This window comes from Schistocerca cancellata, chromosome 4, assembly GCF_023864275.1.
Source record: "Schistocerca cancellata isolate TAMUIC-IGC-003103 chromosome 4, iqSchCanc2.1, whole genome shotgun sequence".
Lineage (NCBI taxonomy): Eukaryota > Metazoa > Arthropoda > Insecta > Orthoptera > Acrididae > Schistocerca > Schistocerca cancellata.
In genome coordinates, this window is record NC_064629.1 from 936990301 (window position 1) to 937009139 (window position 18839).

Below are 18839 nucleotides of genomic sequence, written 5' to 3' on the forward strand. Positions count from 1 at the left end.
ATGCCTCAGAACTGTAAAGGTTTTTAAATTAAACAAACTTCATTAACATTCTACATATTTATTCATCATGTCTACATATTTATTTCTCAATGTAGTCATCCTGGCAACAAATACATTTCACCCAATGAGAGACCAGTTAGTTGATACCCTCACTGTAAAATGTTTGACTTCTGCAGGTAAGGTTTGAAAATCGAATGGGGCCAAGTTGGTACTGTACAAAGGATGGCAGTGAATCCGAGGCATCTAATTGTTGCAGATATCGCAGTGCTCCTATGTGGTCTTCCATTGTCATGCTGAAGGAGATGGGGCACCGTGTGGGAACAAACTGTTCTGCGGTTAGGAATTACACTACAGCATGCTGTTTCTCATGCACTGACATTATGTTACACACCACCATGTTACACGCTACAGTTTGGAGCCCTCTGTTCGCAGGGGTTGCAATTTCTGCCAGTGAAGCATGAAAGTTGACAGAGTAATGCTCATGACATGTAATACCTCAACCAAAATTGCACACATAATAAAAAATTCTGAGACATTAATTTTCAGCACAAACTAGTAAAACAACTCTAACAGAGGTCGGAAATTTTATTACTGCGTACACATGTTGCCATGGTCGTCACCATTTCGTGTGGAGATGGACATGTGTCTAGAAGAGAAATGTGTCATCCATGGCCCATGGCTGAGAATAATTGTAGCATTTGCTTGGAATAATTTGCGTGAACCTTTAAAGACCCATATCGGGATGGTCAGATCGAGTAAATACATCTGTATTCTTTGTACATGAACTTTTTAAAATACTTTCCCATATGCTAAAATAAGCTGAAATGACCATAATACAGTTAAGTGGACTCGAAGTAGTAATATATGCACAGTTTTATGTAATGCTACATAAGAATTTACCTGTTTCTACAAATCTTATTAGCGTGCTAGGACACAGGAAGGTAAGTAATACTTAATTTCTCATAACACAGTGAAGCAGGTCTAATGAGAGTTCGCACAGGGACTAATTTTAGTGGTTTGTAGTAAGCTGAGTGAGTAATTGTGTTTCAGATAGCAGGGTCGATCTAATTTCTTGTGTATCTGTGTACTCCTGTATCTGTCTTTATGCCATCCTTTGTTAAAACCTTTATGTATTGAGTTGGTAACCCATTTGTAATGTCTTGAAGAGTGAACGCATCTACACGTGAGATATAAACGAAAATATTTTCTGTTACTCTCCTGTTATTTTCCATTTGGGAAATTCAATGGTGGGAGGCAGATTGAATCCAAAAAGGAGGCATTGCATTTATCTTTTCTTCACAGATCTTGGCACGAATTATCACATACAACTAGTCTAGAAAGTCTGGTCACAAATTTTATAAAATTAAAGTTAAGGATTGTGTAATGATTGTTCTTACAAGCAAAAACCCAAAGACAGCTACAAGCAAACATAAATAAATCTACAGACCAGGTACATGACTGGCTTGAAGCTTGAGGGAAATAAGCTAGTAACATATATACACCCAAAACAACTTTTCTAAACTTCTGTTTAAAAGAAGAGCCTCCAACACCTCTGTGACAAACTTCAGAAGCATTACACCCTGACTGGAAACAAAATTTTTAGGCATATTGGTTTCAGTGTGATTTTAAATAACACACATATAACAAAAACAAATGCAACACTGAAGAAAGTATAGTACAGCCTACATTTACTTGCACACAAAGCAAGCTTCCACACTGTTTTAATTGCACACTGTGCCCACTTCCACAGTATTATGTGATTATATTCTGGGGTGCGTTATTATATTCTGGGGTAGCAAAACCACTATCTGAATCGTCCTCTTGATCCAAAACATAGCTATAAGATAAATGCACTATGCATGACAAACAGATTCCTGCAGGTACCTCTTCCAGAAGTCTTCGATTCTCTCACTCCCCTGCAGTTTTGTTCTAGAAACATGTAAATATGCGAGAAAGAAACAAAAATTCCAACATAAATGAACATGATACCAGGCAAGCTCCATGTGCAATTAATGACATCAGCCTGTAAAACCTTGACTACAAATAGTGTTATAGGAACTCCAGGTAGGAATATCAACAATGTAGGAAAAGACAGATTGTTACTTTGTTTAAGGAAGACACATTAAGTTGCAGCCAGTTACAATTAAGACACTTACCTAAAGCTTTTGGCTGCAGCCTTCATCAGCTAAAGAGAAATACACACCATTCATTTGCACAAGCAAGCACACCTTATGCAAATATGACTGCCAACTCCAGCATTCTGGCCGGAGATGCTGGGATTGGCAGTCATTTGTGCATAACATGTGCTTGCTTGTGTGTATGAATTGTGTGTGTTATGACATTCCACAATCTGTTAACATTTACTGTATGAATAAAGAATTTGAATTAGAACCTGCAAGAATATGCAATGTCAGTGTTTATACAGACAGGAACAGAATCCACACCTGGGTGGCTCGCAGCTTGAGCTTCGTGAATGAGATCAGTGGATTGTAGGTATTCAAGTAAATAACTTTGGCTGATGGCATTGTACAATTTTCCTGCTAAAATCAGAGATACATACACTTCAATAACAGTTGTGTGGTTTCAAAAAGGTCATTTATGGCACTTGGAAACTGTACTATGCATCCAGTAGAAACTGGTGTCATATTTCAAAGTTACTGTACATCAGATTTGATTTTAAACAAGCCATTTGCTAATGTTTAGGTGCGTTGTTTACATTCATAGGTTTAATCAAAGTTGTAGTGTCAGCTGCCCAGTAGTTTCCGCTGGCAGTGTCTTTATGAGTTGACTTCCAAATGACATTACTCTCTTTGACACAGTAATCTCTACACTCCTAAAGGAGCAGAAGAGGTGCAGTTGTTCGGATAATTTACTCATTTGCTGTGATATCTTAAGTGCTATATAGTTCATTCAGAAAAAGTACCCAGTAAACAAAGGAATTAATACGTACAAGACACCTTTCACTTGGTACAGTAGCAAGGGAGTGAAATATCATTCTTCTGGGTCTCAGGCCCTGCAGGAATCCATGGAAATGAGCAAGCTGACATGGCAGCAAGAGGTGATGGCAACTAAATCAATATACTATCCCATGCTGTCCCCTCGGCTGCTGTTACTCGTTGAGGAGAAGAGGTAGGTGTCAGCAGGAGAAAGAGTGGTTGGCAGTACAAAGTAACAAATTAAACCTGATGAAGCCAACAATTTTGCCATGGTGAACATTGTTGCAGTCACACAGGTAGAAACCAGTGGCCTTAACATGTCTGAGAATGGGCCACTGTACTCCGACACAAAGGCAACTCCTGCAGCAGGAGGACCACCAGGGTGCATTGCTTGTTGTGCACCAGTGCTGCGATGCCACATTTTCCTTGATTGCATTATATATTCTGACAAAAGGGGAGCAGTTTGTCTTGATAATTGTTTTTCCACTGTTTTAAATACAATGAGATGAGTGTGGAAAGGGGTTTAAGGTTTTGCATGTTATGCAGCTTTCTGTCAAAATTACTGAGTAGATTATTTTAATATATCTTCAAGTGACTGGTTCATTCTTTAAGAGTGAGTAATCAAACAAGCTACAATTATCTGATAATAGTCTTACAATTTTGACTGTACGTCCATTTTGTGCCACACTTACTGTATTTATGATCTGACTAACCCAGGTACCACTGTATAGGTTTTGACCTGTTTCGATCCGTGTTGAGCATGGCGATCTGTCTGACCTAGCAATCACATCTGTGATGTGGAGATTTGCTATAAATGAAATGTGGTTTGAGCTCCTTTCCACAGTAGGATACCTAGCTACGGACATGCAGGTTGCTGAAGTGATGTTCAATTGAGACTTGTACCAGTCCATTGAGCCACATGCCATTATTACCAGAATCTACACAAATATTGTCCTTCCACCAACCTTTTTGGCCTGCATGTGAAGAATAATCTCAGGAACTACTGTAAGGTTTTTTTATTTTATTATTATTCTTTTTCGATCACCAGGCACGCACTGTAGTCTGAAAGTTCTCAAAGGCATGAATGTTACCCCGTCTGTCATTATTTCATTAGTGTTTGCAGTGACATCTTGTGGCAATAATGGGAGGTGCGACCTACTGCACCATATGCAGCCATCATTATGGCATGGCACATTTGATCCCTATTCACTCGCCCATAAAGAAAACGACTCTTACACCCTGACAAGTTATCCATGGTGTCCCTCTTAAAGGTCGTCATGTGCATTTGATGTTGTGTTTCAGAAAATGTTTGCAATTTTTTTTGTAGTGTGTAGCTGGAGTCAGCTAAACAAATACTGCTCATCACATCTTTCATACAACTTCCTGCGTCAATGGAAAGCATCTATTTGTTTCCCTACTACATTTTTAAAGCAAAATTTTACATGCATGTTTGATAGAGTGATCGCAAATTAGTGTTGTGTGATGTTTGTTTTATCAATTTGTATTAACAGAAACGTTAAAACTTGACAAATAACCAGTACTCCAACAATGACTGAGCAGTGCTGCTGCATGGTGGTATGTCTAGGCTGGCAAGGGCAACACGTGAATCACTGTTGGAGTACTGATAATGCTGCTAATAGTTGCACAGCCGACTGAAGATAAATGAACAAATACCACATGCATAAAAACAGAATATTTTAAGTTATTTATCAGAAACAGCTGAATATTTGGTACTTCTATACAGGTTTCCTATATGAGTACCGAACTGCATAATGCAATTTTCCTGCACTTCATTAGTTTCATTGATGATGACCCCCAAAGAGTCTTGTGCAATAGACTGTCTCCTTTTCACATCAGAAAGCAGGCTATGTGACAGTGTTGAACACAATTTCATTGTATTGCTTTCCTCCTGTTCCTGTTTTCTAGGACTAATTGCGTTTAAGGATAATTCGGACATTACAGGTGGCTAAATACTTGTACGTCATGTGTGAAGAACACTCACTCCCAAGTTGATAGATCCTTAATTGCTCTGTTAGAGTTGTTAAGAGGTGAACATGAAGATAATCTTGGTCAACTCTATTGACCCACCCTGTTACTTTCCTTTGTGGGGCATATTTGATTGATTTTACAGGAAAGAAACCATTGTATGGTTCCTATCCCACCATCTCTAATATTATTCTGCATGATAAATAGTATGAAACTCATCTAAAAGTATCAAGTGTATTTCCCTTCTTTCTGTGTGAAAAGTACAGTTATGTGAAAAACTACTTATCACACTTATTCCAATATTTTCCTTAATCTCAGATGTGGAAGTGGTGTGTGGCTCAGTGGTTAGATGTCAGATTAAATATCTAAAGGTCCGGGTTTTAATCTGCAGTTGGTCCTTTTCCTGTTACTTATCACTTCTTTCGCATCTGGCAATGATTTGTTAATTTGAAAAATGTTGAGCTTTGCCATGGCTTGGAGTCCACAATAGTCTGTGGTTCTCGTGTAATGGGCTGCGTAAGTCAGCTCAGTGTCACAGGAAGCAATGGGATACTACTTCCATTGGGACCATATCCAGTGAAGCTATGCAGTGTTCCAAATAACCTTTTTGTTGAGGACAGCTTTATTATGTGAAAGTTTCAAAGTGATTATCTGAAAAGTTAACCAAAGCAAAAACATGAGTGGCTGAAGATGATTCAGACACAGGCACATCTTCCTCAGCATAACAGTAAAGAAGCAGACTTATAATATGGGGATTTCATAAAAATGGAAGTATTTTACTACCTACCAATGTCTGTCATTGGTGGAGTAATGTCACTGTTATCGTGAGAAAGGGGCATTTAGTAATGTATACATATTTCCTCTGTGTGCCAAGAGGGCCATCACACATTTATTTCACAGGTATTTACTTATCATTCCATTTTCACAACCGTTTTAAGTGCCCCTTGTACTTTGATGCACTTTTCATGACACTTCTGCAAGTCCTTGAATACACGGCACAATCAATTATTTCTCAGATCCTTACATTCACATCCTGTATTTTGAGCACTGTTGAAGATTTATGAAATGAATGCCCCTAAAGTCATTTTTTCTGACCTTACAGATGTGAGATGGGTGTAGTGGACAGGACTGATGTAGTATTGTGCATTGTCATGGGAAAGTCAACTCTTCATTTATTATGCATGGGATGAAAACATGATGCAACACGTAGTGCATTATTGCCAACCAAATTATATGGCAATGTGACAACCAGTTGATATTAAAAATAAAACATCGAACTTTCAAAATAAGAGATCTACAGACATGTCACTATCAAGAAAATTTTGTTAAGTCCACCTTTAAACAGTCATAGTTTTACATTGTATTGTGTACACACAACTTTTCTGTGTCATCCATTGACTACTGGGGAGACAAGAGAGAGGTTTCCCACAGGGTTCAGTCTTGGTTCCCTTACTGTTCTTAATCTATACAGGGTGTATATAAAGTCCGGGAACACTTTCAGGAACTAAACATTATACAGATGTCATACATATTGCATTTTGAAGAGAAACTCTGAAAGTTTTTTTTACAAACATTCGATATGCGAACCATGAGTGACCCGACACACGTCAATACGGTAATCGAATTCTTGCCATACCCGTCCCAGCATGGCATCATCGACTGTGGCAGTCGCATCCCATATTCTCTCCCAGAGCTCTGCTACATCACATGGTAGAGGCATTACATACACAAGATCTTTAATGTGTCTCCACAGAAAAAAGTCACACAGTGAGATCTGGCAATCGGGGAGGCAATTTCACGAAACAGCTGTCCCTTCTGTAGCATGGCCGATCCATCGATGCGGCAGCTCTGTGTTCAGGTACACACGAACTTCACGATGAAAGTGGGATGAGTCCCCATCCTGCTGATTAATGAATGATGAGTCTGATTGCATTTGAGGCATCAGCCAGTGCTACAACATGTCTAAGTAGAAATATCCAGTGACAGTGCTCTCGCACCTGAACTTACCATGTTTGCAGCTAGCACTGATTATTGGCAGATTGCCAAACTACGCTGTGGCAGTGTACATGAAAAAAAACTTTCAGGGTTTCTCTTCAAAATGACATATGTATGATGTCTGTACAATGTTTGGTTCTTGTGTAATAAATAATTGAAAGTGTTCCCGGTCTTTATGTACACCCTGTATTAATGATTTGCTACTCTATATTCATGAAGATGCATAGCTAGGTCTTTTTGCTGATGATACAAGTATTGTAATCATACCCAAAAGACAGGAATCAGCTGAGGAAATTGTAAATGTCTTTCAGAAAATATTAGGTGGTTCTCTGCAAATGGACTCACTAAATTTTGAGGAAATACAGTATATACAAATCAGTACAATAAATGAAATAACACCACTGATAAATACATACTTTGAAAAGTCTGTTGCCAAGGCAGAACATTGAAAATTTCTGAGTGTGTGCATTGATGAGAAATTGAATTGGAAGCAACACATTGACGATCTGCTGAAACACCGAGGTTCAGCTGCTTATGCTATTAGGGTTGTTGCATATCAGTAAATTAGCCTACTGTGCCTATTTTCATTCAGTGCTTTCATATGGCATCATATTTTGGTGTAATTCATCATTAAGGGAAAAAGTATTCATTGCACAAAAAGTGTGTAATCAGAATAATATCTGGAGCCCACCCAAGATCACCTTGCAGACATTTATTTTAGGAACTCGGTATATTCAGAGTACCTTTGGAATACATATATTCATGTATGAAATTTATTATTAATAACTCATCCCAGTTCAACAATAATAGAAGTGCATAGCTCCAACACTAGAAGAAAGGATGATTTTCACTATTCTGGGTTAAATAAGACTTTGACAGAGACATGGGTGAATTATGCTGCCGCAAAAATCTTTGGTCATTTAATAGCATTAAAAGTCTGACGGCTAGCCAACCATCATTTAAAAACATATTAAAAGAATTTCTGAATGACAGTGTCTTCTATTCAATAGGTGAATTTGTAGATGTGAAGTAGTAACTGTGTAAAGAAAACTTATGTTAAACTGACATGTTCTACATCATTACAAAATGTTCCATTCATGATACACAGAACAAATATTAATGTAATGTACTTTTATATGTATATTTGTACTCCAGAAACCAGCAGACAATGTGCTGCAGGGGGTACAAAGTGTGCCATAATAATTCCCTTCCTTTCTGTTCCTTGTGTAGATGGTATTGTTGATGCCCAGTTGTCAATAACCTTCTGTTTAAGCTCAGATTTCTCTCTCTTTCCTGTTGTGATCTTTACACAAGATAAATGTTACAGAAGGTAATATGTTTATTGAATGTGGTCTCATGATTTTGAGACTAAGGCTGGCTGTGTTACACAATGTCCTTCTCATATTATTTCCCACCGGAGTTTATTGGGCATTTGCGTTACACTGATTAAACAAATCTTTGATGAAATGATTACATCTTATTTCAGTCTTCTTTATTGCCTACATTAATACAACTGAATGAGGGTCCTTGACTGATGAAAACTACCCAAGAATTGATGATTCCTTCACGAGTGAATTACTATTGTATAGGACTCTTTCAATAAATCTCCATCTGGTATGTGAAGTTCCCACAGCAAAATCAGTATGATCATTCCATGTTAAATTGATCCAGAACCTTATTGCTTATTACATATTCAAGTTATATCATATCCTTTCAAACTATCTCTGCAGTTAACAGCAAACATTTAGCCCAAAAAGGGGACTGTGGAAGATGTTTGACACTACTTCAGAATTGTTATAAAATATATGCTAGACTGTTTGTGATGTGGAAGATGGGATCAAATCACCATGTTGCTTAACGGTGTTAAGATATTACTGTGAGAGGAGGAGGAGGAGGAGTAGGAGGAGGAGATTCACAGCAGATTCAAATAAAGTTGAATCCTTGTTGTCAAACAAAAGCCCAAGAAGATGAAAATGTGTAAGTGCAACTATGAAAAATCATTTATCAAATTCAGAAACATTATCGTAGTAGTGAGGTTACCATATGACTGGGGTTAGCTTGAACAGTCCTGATTTTTTAGTATCATCCCACGTAATGACCAGGGTTTGAGAATTTCATGACTGGTCAGGATTTTTTTTTTAAATTTTAGACATAAGTTATATGTTTGATATCTCATTTACAAACATTCTCTTATGCCCATGCTCTGTTAGCTGACCTTGGAGCTAGAACTGATTTTGATGGTGAGGCGTGGCTACCAATAACTTTTCAATTTACTGTTAGTCATTTGGCAACACAACAAGGGCAGTGGGTTTGTTGTTTTCGTGTGTGAAGTACTGTAACACATCTGCACATTTGTGGTCACTTTATACATGTTTGTTTTTTGTTTATTATTTGGCAATGCTCAAAAGAAAGTGTGTTTCTTGTTAACTGGCAACAAGAATGCAAATTTTGGAAATTTTACAGTGACAGTAACAACAGAGGTGTTTGTTGCGCACTATGTACTGCAGGATTTTCTGTTGCCCATAAAGGAAAGGGTGATACTAATGTCCACACAAAACCGGCTATTACTGCTACTGCTTCACCAAACATAAAGAGGCTTTTCTTTAGGGAATTCTGATCTGGAGTGTGCTGCTAAAGACACTTCATTTTCGTACCATGCTGTTAGATACAGCATGTTATGCTCTACGAATACTTGCACTTAGTGTGCAATATATAATGCCTCAAAATGAAATATTTTAGATACATACCACATTCAATCATTAGTTAAGAAATCATGTTTTGGGGAACAAGTGATCGGAATATTCAGTCTGTCTTCAAGGTACAGAAGAGAGCTGTACAGATAATAACAAATAGCAGCAATAGGACCCATTGTACTGTCTTATTCAAAAAATCAGAAATTCTGGCTATCCTACGTGAATGCATTTTCTAGACTGTAATGTATGTAAGGAAAAATATTCATCTGTATTCTACAAACATCTCAATACATGACAATGAAACTAGATCCAACCATTACCTATACCTAAACGGGAAAACCAAGTCCAAAACACAGAACAGTATGCTATATAGTGGCCTCAAACTGTACAACAGGCTGCCACAGGAAATGAAAGGCGTAAATGAACTTCTTATCTTTAGCCAAAAGCTAAAGACATATTTATTAGGCAAAAGTTGTTACAAAGTAAATGAGAATTTAGAATAATTGTAGATAGTTATTTAGTGGACACAAATACCACATAGGACTATATAAAGTGACAGCATATGGCATAATTATATGTATTGTAAGAACCTGTGTATGTTTCAGTTCATAAGACACAATTGACAACCTCCATACAATTTGTACTGTTATACGGCATATCAATCAGTCAATCACAAACACACTTCCAAAATAGAACAGATATCTAAAGTGGTTAAAATGTTAAGTGGCCCAAAATTTTCATCTACTAGAACTAAAACCAAGGCAATTATTGTTAAAGCTACTTTGCTATTTGTACAGTATTTGATTACGCATTACCTTCTTCGGAAAACATTGTGCAACATAAACAATGGATAGCTCAAACAGAAGTGAAGGAAATCAAGTTGAACTGCTGAAACTTTGACTCGGTATCTTTTGCAGTGTGCAAAAATACGGACTGGAAGGAAAGATTAGTTTTTACTGCTGGTGACACTAACGATACAAGATAGTGGGGAATGAAAATGCATTCAGAATAGTTCAAAGTGACTGAGATGTTTCTACCTTAGAAACTGGTTATTCAGTGTATACTGAACACAAATCATTTCTGAAAAAGAAGTCTGCTGAAAAATACAACTGAGTAAATGAATTTTAATGTTCTAGTAAACTGTTGAGACTTTTAAGTAAACACAAAAATATGTCCTGGGTTGGACAAAAAATAAAATACAGTGGTGGTGGTGGTGGTGGTGGTGGTGGTGGCGGCGGTGGTGCAAGTTTATTGTAAACTGTATAATAGCAGTTAGCAGATAGTCATTAAAAATTTGAATACTACTTCTTTAAATGAAGACATTTTTTAAATTTATTTTACGTGTGCCGGAAGTTTGTTGTACACTTTAGTACCCTAAATGTATGTTAGTTCATTTCTGTGCCAAAGCCTTGTTAACAGCTTTATATGGCTGTCACTGCACATTTTTGTATTGTGTAGATGAAGATCTGAGTTAATTTTTAAACTGACAATGTACCTTTTCATATAAATTACACTGTTTAGTATATATATTCATGGCGTGGGTGAAATATTTGGCTGTTGAAATTATTGTTTGGAGAGTGTCAGTCTTGAACTGTTAATAATTATTCTTGTTTTTGTGTGGTGAAGATGGTTTTCAAGTTTGTCTTATGTCACCAGGAGAGGCCACAGATCATGGAAAAATCGATGTAATATAGTAGACAATTCTCGCTACATTGTTACTACACTCAGTACAAATTACACACAATGCAAAGCAAGCAGAGCGTAGCTCATTAGTAAGATAGAGGATGTTTGCTTTATTTATTTATTTATGTATGGGATCTTGTGGGTGCATAGAATGTAGGGTAAGATCTTGACCATCGTTTAACACAGTAATATTTCTGTCTCTCTTACACATAATTTATTACACCAGTCTATAGTACAGATTATTGGTACATTATTGTTAGTATTGGTACATTATTTTAGTATTGGTTCAGTCCTTACACTGCTGCTATGGTTTCAGTGCATAATATTGGTACATTATTGACGGTATTGGTACATCATTATTTATCAAAAAACTCATTTAAACTACGCAAGTGGTCAGTTAGCTATGCCTTTACTGTAGCTTTAAATCCTGCTTGCTGACTGTATGTTATTTGGTAATTTTCTAAATATCTTTTTTTCCAAGACGCAGGACTGCATTTTGGGAGAGCTTAGGTTTTGTTTCATGCATATGGTGATCAGTCTTTTTTTGCCCTGTATTATCGGTATGTACATCTTCATTTTTGAGGAACATTGCGGGATTTTCAATAACATACTGCTATATGAATACTATGGATACACAGGGTGTTAGGAATTTTCAGTTACAAACCTCTAGGGCTTGTCGAGGGGAGTGAGCAGATAATATTTTGTATAGAAACATACAGTTTCTGTGCTACAGGTGTGTGAAAACATGTTTGCTAAGTAGGTATGCTCCAGGGTAGGCAGGATTTAGGGTGGTTATGTCAGATCAGCTGATGTCATTTGTGATGTCTATCCTACCTCTCACCTGGTTCGAGCCTGTCATGTGTCTGTGAGAGTTAATCAACATGAGCACACATTTGCAGAATACACTGACATGATCCTTCTGAATGGCTAAGCTCACAGTAATGGAAAAGCTGCTTGTTGCTTTTATCAAGATTGTTCTGCACAAGATCAGACTCCATTGCATACCCTCATTGCCACAGTTGTGCAGTAGCTTCGAGAACGGGTAGCTTTACCATCAGCAGGCGTGTGTCTGATACTCCAAGGCACTGCACACCCGAGTTGGAAGAGGCCATACTGCATCACAATGAAGGGAACCCACCAACGAGTGCATGAGGAATTTCTTTGGCTATTAATGAGTGGAAATGTAAAAATAGTCATTTACTGGGTCATGCTTAATAAATTATTTGTAAAAGTGGTTACGCTACCAACACATTTTCAAATGGTTATAGCATAGAAACATTACATTTCCAGGCATGGGTTCCTGTTCAGTTATTGTCCACTATCTTCCTATACAAATTCTAGAAGTTTGTAACAGGAATCTCTGAACACCTTGTATATATCTGTTGGCATGGAAGTAGAATGATTTGCAGTTCTTTGCAAATTGATTTGCAAGATTTTCTGTGTATGTTATACCTTGCATGATTCTTCCAATTCTTTCATTCTTTCTTTGTTTCTGTTTTTTCTGCAAGTATGACTGAAAGTTGTGCATGAGGTGTGTGGCCATTTTTAATGACATTTATTTTGATTCTAAAAAAGCCTATAGGTCTAAAATAGTAGTTACTAGATGTTAATGGAACTTCTTTATTTTTGGAATGTGTTTCGGGTGCCACCCATCATCAGATGACCTCCACAATGTGACACGAGTATGATGCCTCGATATAACATAAACACTGTCAACTGTTAAGGTCATGTCAGTATTTCTGTTCTTAATGTGAATACAATAACTTCATGTGTTGTAAGTTGAAAGTCTTTTTTGCCAAAGGATTCTACAGATGTTGCATTGTGCAGGTCATCTGATGATAGACGATGCCCGAAACAGTAGTATTCGTAAAGCAGTATGCAATTGAAAATCCTGCACTCATACCCAAAAATTAAGCTGTACACACCCTCATCTAAGGCAAAAAATGGATCTCCATATACACAGAACGGAAACTAACTTATGCCAAAATGGAGTTCTGCAACTTGAACAAAAAGATATTAAGAAAATTACCAAATGACATACAATCAGTTAACAGCATTTCAGGATTCAAAGGCGCAGTAAAGGTGTATCTAATTGACCACTTCTTTTGTAGCCAGAAAGAGTTTTTTTGATAAATAATAATGTGGCAGTACCAATAGTAATATACAAATATTACACATGGAAACCATAGTAGCATTGTAACAACTGAAGCAGTACTAAAGATAATCTACCAGAAATCTGTTGTAGCTGTAAGTAATGATTGATGTATTATAGTGACATAAGCATTATTGTCTTAAATGATGTCCATCATCTTACTATAAATTCTATGTACCCACAAGACCACATTGACAAGTAAATGAATCAAACATCCTCTATCTTACTGACATGTTAAGCTCTGCTTCCTTTGTGTTGTGTGAAATTAGTACTGTATGTAACAGATAATGTAGCAGAATTGTCTACTTTGATTACATTCATTTTGCTATTACCTATGACCTCTCCTGGTGTAATAATAATACAAATCTGGAAACCATCCTCACTAAACAAAAACGAGGATAATTACCAACAGTTTAAGGCTAACACTCTCCAAACAACTATTTCAACAGCTAAATATTTCACCCATGCACTGTTTCTGAATATCAAATAGTGTAATTACTATAAAAAAGGTATGTTGTCAGTTTCAAAACTAACGCAGATCATTATTCATACAGTAGAGTCTTTTTATTCATTTCTCACTAGCTTGTTGTGTGTGAATCATTTTGCTATGCTGACCATAGCCTTTTTTATGTTTTCTTGTATTAAGTTTCCTGTTTTTTCACTGATGAGGAAGCTTGTGTTATCAGCAAACTGATAAATATTTTGAAATTTCTGTTTGTAGGTCACTTACATACAGGAGGAACATCCGACTGATGCTTGGGAACAACATATTTCATCTCTTGGTAAGCTGAGTGTTGATCTGTAATTTTGTTGCATGCAGTGTGTTGTATTTCCACTATTTGATTGTGTCTGCAATGGTATGACATGACCTAACATTAGGTGTGCCTCTTATGCCTAGTTCATTTAATTTCTGTAGTAGTGCCTCATGATCTGTAATACTGAATGCTAACAAGCCGAGGCATCCTCCAATAATATATTCACCATTGTCCACTTTCAGGTAAATTTCACTCAGAAATTCATAGGTAGCAATGTTGGTTGGCATTTCACATTAAACCTGTGTTGTGCTATGGACAGAATTTGGTATTTTTGCATAAAGCATGTCAGTCTGTTGTGGAAGACCTACTCAAAAATTTTTGAGAAGCAGGACAATGGGGCAATTGTCCTGTAATTGACAACTTCTTCTGTTTTTACTTTTTTAAAATATTAGTTTCAATTTTGCAATTTTTTGATAGGAAGAGAAGTCCTTGACATCAGTAAACTATTGCATAAATGTCAGTGGTTTTACAGTGATTCCACTACATCTTTTTATTATTTTATCAGGTATACCATATACTCCAGATGCCTATTTCATTTTTAAGGTTTTTATGACAGTAAAAATTTCTCTTTTATTCATTTGGTACAGATGCAATGAGGTAGCAGGGTTGTTGATCTTGAATGATGGTGCCATAACATTTTGGTTACTTGGGTTAATCTTATTGATTAGTTCCATACATATATTTGTTAATAGTCGGTGAGGATATTTGCAATATTCTTTGTATCAGTTATTTTCTCTTCATCTTGACATAGCTTGATATTGGCATTTCTGGTAGTGACATTACCTGTCTGCTGTTTCACAATTTTTGATGTAGCTTTTGTCTTGTGGCATGTAAAGGTCATTTTCCTTCATTTTTGCTTTTGTGACAACTATTAAAATATCACTTGTATTTTCTGCGGTAAGCGTGAAGTTCATCACACACCCACAGTGTCCTTAATACAATATAGGTTTTTCTTTTTTTCCTTGAAATATTAATTGCAGCTGGTATCCAAGACTTGTTTTTATTATAAGACCATAGCCCGTGTTCCTTCAGTGGGAATGCAGTTTCATAATAGTTAGTACATATGTGGGTTTTACGTGGCATTGAACCATATCATCATGCTTTTAGAATCGAAACGACATTTCATCACTTAATAGAGCGAATACAGAAAGATGGCTGTCGAACGTAGCGCTAAAACATAGACAAGAAGATAAAACCAAAGAGCATAGTCAAAGAACAGTCGCTTCACATCAGAGACGTCACAGAGCCTGCCCCCCCCCCTTTCCTCCCCCTCCCCTCCCCTCCCCCTCCCCCTCCCCCCCCTCCCCCCCTGACAGTGCGGAGCACGGCGGGGCGGAGCTAGCACACGTTCACAAAAAATCTTCATGCCAGCATGGGGGGTGAGGCAGTGTCGGGCACACGAAGTGTGAGGCTCGGCTGAGACAGGTCGGCAGGGAACAGCAAGAAGTGGCTCCGGTAGGAAACACGCAAGCCTTAAACATTGTACTGAAGCTGTACTCGGGTGGCCATTGAGCAGAATCACAAATTTATTGACCCCCGCGGCATAATACGCAGTGTGGGTCGGAGTATGGAGGTTGCAGAGCTGCATAAACAGTGTCATCTCGTAGCATGACAAAATTGCACGATTTAAGGTCCTTGTGAACTAACACCTGTGGCGTGGTGTGAGCGCGAGTTAGAGACGGGCAAAGGCAGGCCACTTGAGCACACACTCATTCGACAAGGGCCGGCAGGTCAGTAGCATCTGTCGGAGAAGTGTTCTCAATGAATTCGGCAGGCAGCATGAGCGATTCACCATACAGGACCTCTTCCAATGAAGCATTGAGGTCCTTCTTGTGTGTGGAGCGGATTCCCAGCAATACCCACTGCAGAGCCTCAGACCAAAGCCCACTGTGGAACATGAGTACAGGTTTTAGCACTCTGTGCCATTGCTCCACTAGTCCATTGGCCTGCAGATGATATACAGTCATATGAAATTTTGCGACCCCACACAACTCGCACAGGTGAGTGAAAAGCGACGACTCAAATTGGTTGCCCTGGTCCGTGGTAAGTGACAGGGGGCAACCAAATCTAGCCACCCATGCCTACATGAATGCGCGAGCAATTGTCTCAGCTGCAGTGTCCACCAGGGGTACCGCCAATGGGTGATGCAGTCAATCGTGACAATTATGTATTTTTATCCCTCGGACGGGGGAAGAGGACCAACCATGTCATTATGCATGTGGCGCAGGAGGCCCCTGAGGACGTCAAACTGCTCTAAAGGCAGTTGAGCATGTCTGCTCACCTTGCTCTGTTGACAAAGAACGCATGTGCGTGACCGTGTGCGGCAATCGCTCCGCACACCCGGCCAGACAAACATTTGGTTACGAGTTGTGTCATTGCCCGTGTTCCAGGGTGGGCAAGATTATGTAACACGCCGCAAATCCCGTGCCGAAGGGGGGAAGGCAACAAGGGGCAGGGCGAACCAGTAGAAACGTCACAGATGATAGGAGTTGACGACCTGTGCAGGACAATAGGTTTGATGACAAGCGAAGATCCGTCATCTGAGAGCAGACGTTGTGTCCGCATCTTCAGCCTGAAGCAATGCCAGTTCATCCAAGTTCAATGGGGCGGAGATCATCGAAATGTGGTAGAGGTAGTTGGCAACTGTTTTCCGCACCGCGGATGTAACAAGTGTCCGAAGTATGTTGGCAAATAAAGTCCATGTGCCGGAAGCGGTACGATGGGAGATCTTTTGCTGGGTTGCGGATCGCGTCAACAAGAGGTTTACGGTCCTAGTAGATGGTGAAAGCGCGTCCTTAGACATTGCTTATGAAATGTTTGACTGCCTCATAAACCACGAGGAGCTCACGGTCGAAGGCCGACCATTTACACTGACTCCTTGTAAGCTTTTTTTTTAGAAGAAAGGGAGCAGCTGCATTGAATCTGCAGTGTGCTGTTCAAGGACAGCACCTACTGCCGATCGCTAGTGTCAGTAGTGATAGAAATCTGCGCCTCGGGGGTCAGGGTGAGCAAGAGTGATAACCTACGTGATGGCCAATTTTAAATTGTTGAAAGCATCCAGCATCAGCCTAGTCCAGTCCAGTTTACGCTTTCCGGTTGTATTTGTATTTTTACTGGAGAGGGCGTCAGAGCCGACTGGATGGAGGCAGCCCAAGGTATGTGTCACCGATAAAAGTTCACCATCCATAGGAAACGGCTTAGTTGTGCATAATCCTCGGGGAGAGGTAGAGCGAGGATGTTTGCAATTTGCAAGTCAGTAGGGCGGAGGCACTCGGCTGAAGCCATATGTCCAAAGAAAGTAACAGATGTGGAACAGAGCTGCAATTTGTCATGATTGACAACCACACCGTTGGCCACAAGAGCTGCACGAACTGCGTCAAGGTGAAATTGGTGTTCTTCCGTAGATGAACAAAAGATAAGTATGTCGTCCTAATAGGAAAAAGCGAAAGGAAGTGGTAGCAAAATCGAATAAATGAAGCATTGCCATGTCTGTGCAGCATTTTTTAGACCATAGGGCATGAAGCAGAATTTGAAAAGTCCAAAAGGCATAATGATCGCTGTTTTTGGAATGTCCGGCGGGTGCAGTGGAATTTGGTGATATGCCTTCGAACAGTCCAAGACAGAAAAGAACTTCGATCCATGCAGTAACTGCGTGAAATCCTGGATATGAGGAATTGGATAGTTGTCTATAATAGTCCTAGCATTAAGGTACCTGTAGTTGCTGCACATGCGTAGCGATCCGTCTTTCTTAGGCACCAGGTGGAGAGGAAAGGACCAGTTGCTGTCCAATGGTCGGAGCACATTCGAAGCCAGTAAATCCTGAACTATCTCTTTTGCTCGCAACAATTTCGAAGCGTGAAGACATTGAGTTTTGTGACGTATGACGTATCCGTGATGTGGATTAGGTGGCAGGTTCCGTTGCTGATTGCCTAGACATGCAAAGGGAGGCATGTGTGGTGGGACGAGATGGGGGGGGGGGGGGCGGGAGGCGGCAGGAGCGGCAGTGGTTGACTGACCTTGATGTGCTAGGATGGCGTGTACAAGGTATTGGCAGTAGGTGACGGCTGAGCACGCAGCGCTGTAGCCACGGAAAGCGAGTGATACCGTGAAGCAGGAACATGAGCCTCTGAGCCGGGCCATAGTGATGTGGACAGGGCCTTGGCGAGAGACGGCGACAGTGGGCATGGTGTGACAGCCATGTGATATGAAGGATCTCGCAAAGCGGGGGCGGGAGTGTCCTGCAGGTCCAATTGCATCCGCACGGAACCAGGAGCAGGAAAGGTGCAGCTCATCACAGGAGCAAAGCAGAGCGAAGACACAGTAGGAGAGAGAGGCTGCATTGACAGGAGCGGCTCTGCAGAGAGGCAGCCTAAGGTAATCCGTGCATAAGCCAATTCAGCGGAGGCGGTAGCAATGCGGGATCGTAACTCCGCATTATGAGTGCGTAGTCCGGTTATCTGCTTGCGGATGTCTGATTAATCAGATAGGTGAGCCATAATATCTTCGAGCAGAGAAGCACATGTGGAAAGCGTGGCCAAGGAACCGGAGAGTAAAGATGTGCTGCACTTGTTCAAGCACA

At 39.5% G+C, this 18839-nt stretch overlaps 1 protein-coding gene across 3 annotated transcripts in view; it reads left to right on the forward strand.

Annotated features, from left to right (window-relative positions):
• The window catches only part of LOC126185128 (uncharacterized), a 41646-nt gene that overhangs the window by 9877 nt on the left and 12930 nt on the right, over nucleotides 1-18839 (forward strand). For all 3 annotated transcript variants that reach the window (XM_049927953.1, XM_049927951.1, XM_049927952.1), the window contains exon 2: nucleotides 14167-14227. The gene's annotated coding sequence lies outside the window, so the exon portion shown is untranslated. The remainder of the gene's footprint in view (nucleotides 1-14166; nucleotides 14228-18839) is intronic.